Below are 6,501 nucleotides of genomic sequence, written 5' to 3'. Positions count from 1 at the left end.
GGTGACTCATGCACTATTTCTCCTCGGTCCATTATTGAATTGCATACAATTCATACCATTCCTCATTTGAATAGCTTGACATCTTTGATATAGCCTAATGCCATTCCTTCTCAAATTTTGTGTTATTCAAAGTTAAATTGCATGCTCATGAGAATAGCTTGCCATCCCTAGCCCAATGCCATATTCCTCCTTGGATTGCGTGCTATTCATGGTCAAATTTCACATCTTTTCTCATTTTAAACTCCATGACATGCCTCAACAGTATTCTTCATCGAATCATGCATCCATTGCCAGTGTCCTTGCAATGTCCTACACACATCATTCCTCACAAAATAATGCATCATTCAACATCAAATTACATGTCTCTTAAGATCCACCTATGCATCATTCGTGGTGAGAAGCCTATAAAATGGAACTTCCCCCATCATTTTCACGTTATCCTTCTCCTCTTTAGCCAAACTCTTGCCAAGGTTCACCTTATTTTCTCTCTCTATTACACACACTCTCACCATCAAAACATGTCAAGGCTGCATCATTTGGTGTAATGTGGGTGAAAAAAATGCTTGGTGTGCGAGGCCTCATCTTTGGGGTTATGAGTTGTATTTTCCGTCCATACAAGGAAAGAGGGCACATGGGTTTGCTTGCGGATTCATACACCAAAACCACCATCATTTAGTTGGCAATGACTAATGGTGGTGTTTGGCACACTGCAAGGTATAATTACTTGATCTCCGCAGAGACTAGATGCTTCATTATTTCTTGTTGCTCTTTGGTGATAAGGTTCTTATTATGATGGTGAAGGTGATCAAACAAGAGGAAAATGGTCCCATACCATGGGGTTGGCCTTGGCCTGAGTGCCCAGTGTAGAGGCCATGGGGTACAACCCCATGGGCCCATGCAGCCACGCGGGGGGGCCACTAGGCCTACATGGCCACATGGCCATGTAACCCTAAACTTTTTATTTTGTATTTGTTTAGATTTATTTTTTCATAAATTGGGAAAAAATAATAGGTGTTTTTTAAATAAAGTTAAACTATACTACACCTGCCATGGCGGCTCCTCTCATACTATCTTGCATGCCATCATAGTAGCCCAATGTTGAGCGCTTCGGTTGATAGGCTCCACCGTTTGGTTTAACTAGCAAGTCGTCTTTAGTAGCCCTTCTACACAACCAACGAGCGAGGTCGAGGAATCCCTTACTAGGAGCAGCAAACTAGTAGGGAGGAGCACAACTCCTTACACTGTGCATGAAATGTAGTTTGCAAGCTTGCGTAAATGTCGTCGACTCTATTCCTCTCCATGAGCAATGGTTTAAAAATAATAATCATTGAGGTTTGATATAGGGGCTATTAATATGTAGAGAACACTGGGACCCTAAACGGCCCTTTCACACAAGATTTTCAAGCCTCACATCTAGGAGCTCATTGGATTGACGTAATATTTAACATATGTGATTCTCTCATGAACATTGATGATGGGTGGGTTATATGGCTAATATATGGGCCCACAAAGTAGAACAATATGTAAGCAATCCAAATCCACACGGGCTACAAGCATCAAAGAAATCAAAGAAAAGCTTAGAAAAGGGACCTTTCTAATTTCTTGATTTCCATGTTTTAATGGCATGGATTGGTTAACTTGTTTTTACCATTGTTGATATTTAATTTAGTCGTTGTTTGGAATATTATTCTAATAAAACAAGCTATAATATTTAAAACGAGAGAGGAGATAGACACAAGGGTAGAGAGGCAAACCCTAATTAGCTCTCATTATCTCAAACCATCATCTACATGATAGAGAAGCTCTATAGCTTTCCTTCATTGCACATCACAAAACACAACACACTACACTAGTGATAAGTTCACACTAAAATAACCTAAGTCTAATGTCCACACACTTGGCCACCTAGACGTGGCCATTATTATTGTCCACACACACACACACTGCTAGATTGGTGTCCACATACTACCGCTATCCATGAGATCCCAATGAGCTTGTATTCTCAACACTCCCTCTCAAGCTCACCATATCCATCTCATGTACTCCAAGCCTATCTTTGAAGTACTCAATCTTCTCTTTACCAAGTGGTTTGATAAAGATATCTGCAACTTGCTCTTCAGTCTTCACATATGTCAACACTATCTATCCATCCAACACTTTCTCCTTGATGAAGTGATAGTGGACCTCAATGTGTTTGGTCCTCGATGATAAACTGTATTGCTTGCCAACTGTATGCTACTCATGTTGTCACAATGTATGACAACTTTCCCATCACATTGTTGTCCCAAATCTTCAAGTAGCTTTTTCAGACATACCACCTCACATGCAGCCACCATAGCTACTTCTCTATACTCTGCCTCTGTGCTAGATAAAGCAACTATGGGTTTCTTTTTGCTACTCCAACTCACCACTGCACTTCCCAATGTGAAAGCATAGCCACTAGTAGATCTTCTATCATAAGAACTACCTGCCCAATTTGCATCTGTATATCCATGAACATCTATAGCTTTGTCATACTCATAAAGGAGCCCACAACATATCTCAAGATTCTTCTCACTGCATCCAAATGTGGTTTCCTTGGGCTTTGCATAAACTGACTACAACCAACCACATAACATAAATCCGATCTAGTGAAAGTCATGTATATCAAACTGACTACAAGTCCAACCACATAACATAAATCCGATCTAGTGAAAGTCATGTATATCAAAGTACCAACCATCTTTCTATACATTGTCACATCCTCAATCTCTTCACCACAATCAGCCTTAACTTCACATTTTCTTCCAATGGTGTGCTCATTGGCTTACAACCTGTCATTTCATACTTTGCCAGCATGTTCAATGCATATTGTCTTTGAACCAACCAAATCCCTTTCTTTGTTTTTACCACTTCAAATCCAAGAAAGTATCTTAGGTCTCCCGAATCTTTTATATCAAATTGACCACATAATGAAGCTTTCACATCAGCAATATCCTTGCTTGAATCACTTGTCAGAATCAAGTCATCTACATAGATGACAATCACCCACAATACCATGTATTGTCTTCTTTGCATATAGTGATGAATCTGATGTTCCCACATGAAACCAATGCTAATGAGATACCTGCTTATCTTGTCTGTCCAAGCACATGGTGCTTGCTTCAATCCATACAAAGCCTTCTTCAACTTACATACATGTGTAGGATATTTGAGATGTACATAGCCTTTTGGCTGCTCCATGAACACTTCTTCTTGCAATTCACATTTAGAAATGCATTCTTTACATCGATCTGATGCATTTTCAAACCATTTGACGTAGCCAATGCAATCACAGATCTCATTGTTCCCATCTTAGCCACATGGCTAAATGTCTCATCATAATCCAAACCATGTGTATGTGCATATCTCTTTGCAACTAGCCTTGCTTTATGCCTTTCTATTGATCCATCTGCCTTAAATTTCACTTTATACACACATTTGCAACCAATGACATTCTTTCCACTTGGTAATGTAACCAAGTACCATGATCATTGTGTACTAAGGCATCCATTGCTTTCTCCCATACATGCTTTCCAATAGCTTCTCCAAAACATGATGGTTCCACATGCTTTATCATTGATGCCATGTATGCATAATGCATTGCATACCCATTATATGTCAATCTCTCCATTGGTGGATACCTAATCCTTTGTGATCTTCTCAAAACCTGTGGATCACTTTGACACCCTGTGCTCTAGGATGTGGAGGAACATATCTCTCCTTCCTTACACCTAGAGTACGTAAGGCTGGGCTGCCAAGTTCTTCATCTAAGCTTTCCGAGCTAGATGACTCATAACCTGTTATACCAATTCATTCAACCTTCTTTTTGCCTTTGTTAACAACACTTTCACTTGTGCTCACATTACCATGTCTCAACCTTCCTGACCATGGACTTACATTATCACTTCCACTTGATGTTTCACTTGGCCCAAATAATGAAATAGTACTCTCTTTTGGCAAGTTCATGTGCACATCTGCATGTATTTCATCCACCATAATATCATCTTTGTTTTTGTACCAACTTGCCAACTCATCAAACACCACACCTATAGAAATGAGCACCTATTTAGTTTCTGGATTATAACATTTGTAAGCCTTTCTATCTTGTGCATAACCAATGAATATGCACTTCTTAGCCTTTGGGTCCGATTTCCTTCTCTTCTCATCTGGCACATGTACATAGGCAATATATCCAAAAAATTTGAGATGCCCAATGTTTGGCGTAAAACCTGTCATCCTCATCTCAGGAGTACTCTCATGTATGGCAGCTATAGGTGTCTTAGTATAAATTTACACTATTGTGGCACATGCTTCTGCCCAAAAATACAAAGGCATACTCTTCTTATTCATGAGTGCTCTTCTTATTCATGAGTGCTCTTGCCACTTCACTTATCACACGATTCTTTCTCTCAGCAACTCCATTTTGCTGAGGAGTGTACCTGCATGTCTAATGCCATAGTCTCTCAAGAACGCATCAAATGCATGTGAGATGTACTCACCACCACCATCTGTCCTTAAACACTTAGTCCAATGCCCATATTACTTCTCCACAAGTGCTTTGAAATCTTTGAACTTGCTCAAGTCTTCACTCTTCTCTTTCATAAAATAGATCCATGTCATCCTACTGAAATCATCAATAAGTGTTATATAATACTTGCTCCCATTTATTGATTGGGTTTCTGTGGAACCCCATATATCACTATGCACAACCTCAAGTGGTCTTCTACTCATTTGACTATCCTTGGGAAATGGCAATCTTGCTTGTTTCCCAAATTGGCATGCATCACACACGTGTACTCCCATTATATTGAATCTAGGTAGACCACCAGCAATGCCTTTTGTTTGCATAGATTTTAGCTTTTTGAATGTTTACAAGACCAATACTTTTATGCCAAATATCAATGTCTAGCACTATCCAACGACTATGAGAAAACATGGCTAACTTCAATTCTAGAATGCTTGCATCTAGCTTGAACAATCTTCCTTCTTTTTGACCTTTGGTAATCAATTTGTAGCCATGCTTGAATCCATGTACCATGTGTCATCACTCTCTTTGCAAGATGTCATAGTACCCATCGCATGCTTCATGGCAAACAAATGATCTATGTGTCCTTCATTTGCTAGATGATGCATAATTTCCATGATGTGCTCTACCACCACGCATATCATTTTTCTTTTTGTAGAAATCTCTAGCCATGTGTCCAAATTAATAATGGCACTCAATGTCATGCATATTTTGCTGTTGTGGCTACCGTCGACCTCTACCACGAGATCCAAACCTCCCTCTAGCATGAGGGTAAAAACCTCTACCCTACCACGTGCACCAAATGATGGCTGTGAATCTTGTTGTTGTTGTGGTGGCCTATCATGCCAACCACGTCCACCTGTATGTCCCCTTGGACTAGCTCTCCCCTTGCCTCTAGCACCTCTATGAGTGTAGAATGCTTGGTCCCTTGCATGTCCACTTGTGCTAGATGAGGCACCAAGACTAAGTTTCATCTCCTCCACAATAAGCAACGAAATCAGCTCATTAAAATCTGGGGAGTCTCCAGATCTAACCCTGATAGAGGTTTCAAATGCTTTGTAATCCTTTCCCAAACCATTCAATATGTAATGGCAAACAAGTCATTATCTTCCATGGGAGCACCAGTGGAATCAAGTGCATCAGCATATTCTTTGATCTCTTGCACATAATCATTTATACTCCTATTGCTTCGAACCACACCATTTATCTTTTGCTTCAATTGCATCTTCTTTAGTTGTGTAGTTGTATCATACATCTTCACCAATGTATCCCATGAATTCTTAGAATTATGTGTGTCCTGAATATGGCATAACATGGTATTTGTCACACAAATCGAGAGATAATGCAACACTTTGAAAGCCCTCTCTGTCCAATTCCTATGTGTTGTAAGCTGGGCGGGCGTTGCGTTCACTGGGGGAACCCTTGGCTCCGTCTCCTCACCTGTCATAGTCCTTTGCTTTTAAGGAAGTTCATCATGTGGTACTCCCAAATCCGAAAGTTATGTCTATCAAGCTTTTCCCCAACAATCTTGTCTGGACTATCACTCATTTTTCTATGCACAATGTTCACTGAGTGTTTCAATCAATCAACTCAACCATACATACATACATGTACTTCTTCACCAATGCTGTTAGCACATTCCACAATTTTTATGGCGACAAATTTCAAGACTCAAAACCACTGTTTGCATAAGCTGAAAATAACTTGGCGCCGCTCACAAAATCTGAGAAACACATCCAAAATAGTCCACTTTCTGAGACACTCCTTACACTTTACATAAAAGTTCACCCAAGTAGCATTTGAGCTTGACTATGTATGAACAGTCATTTTGATGGGTTTTGCCGAGCCTTCCAATCCTTCAAATCACTGAGAAATGATCAAATCAAGTGTAGACAATATACATTGGCATCCATACATCCTCCATTTTGCATATAAACATCATCCAAGGTCACCAA

The 6,501-nt window shown here is 39.8% G+C and overlaps 1 protein-coding gene across 1 annotated transcript in view; it reads left to right on the top strand.

Moving 5' to 3' along the window:
• BOB1 (HSP20-like chaperones superfamily protein) overlaps nucleotides 1–6,501 on the top strand; it is a 280,817-nt gene that overhangs the window by 232,624 nt on the left and 41,692 nt on the right. The gene's annotated exons all lie outside the window — the stretch shown is intronic.

Source organism: Cibotium barometz, chromosome 26, assembly GCF_041138505.1.
Source record: "Cibotium barometz isolate CiBa-2024 chromosome 26, ASM4113850v1, whole genome shotgun sequence".
Lineage (NCBI taxonomy): Eukaryota > Viridiplantae > Streptophyta > Polypodiopsida > Cyatheales > Cibotiaceae > Cibotium > Cibotium barometz.
The sequence above is the reverse complement of the archived record's forward strand: the minus strand, read 5'-3'. Positions and strand labels throughout refer to the sequence as shown.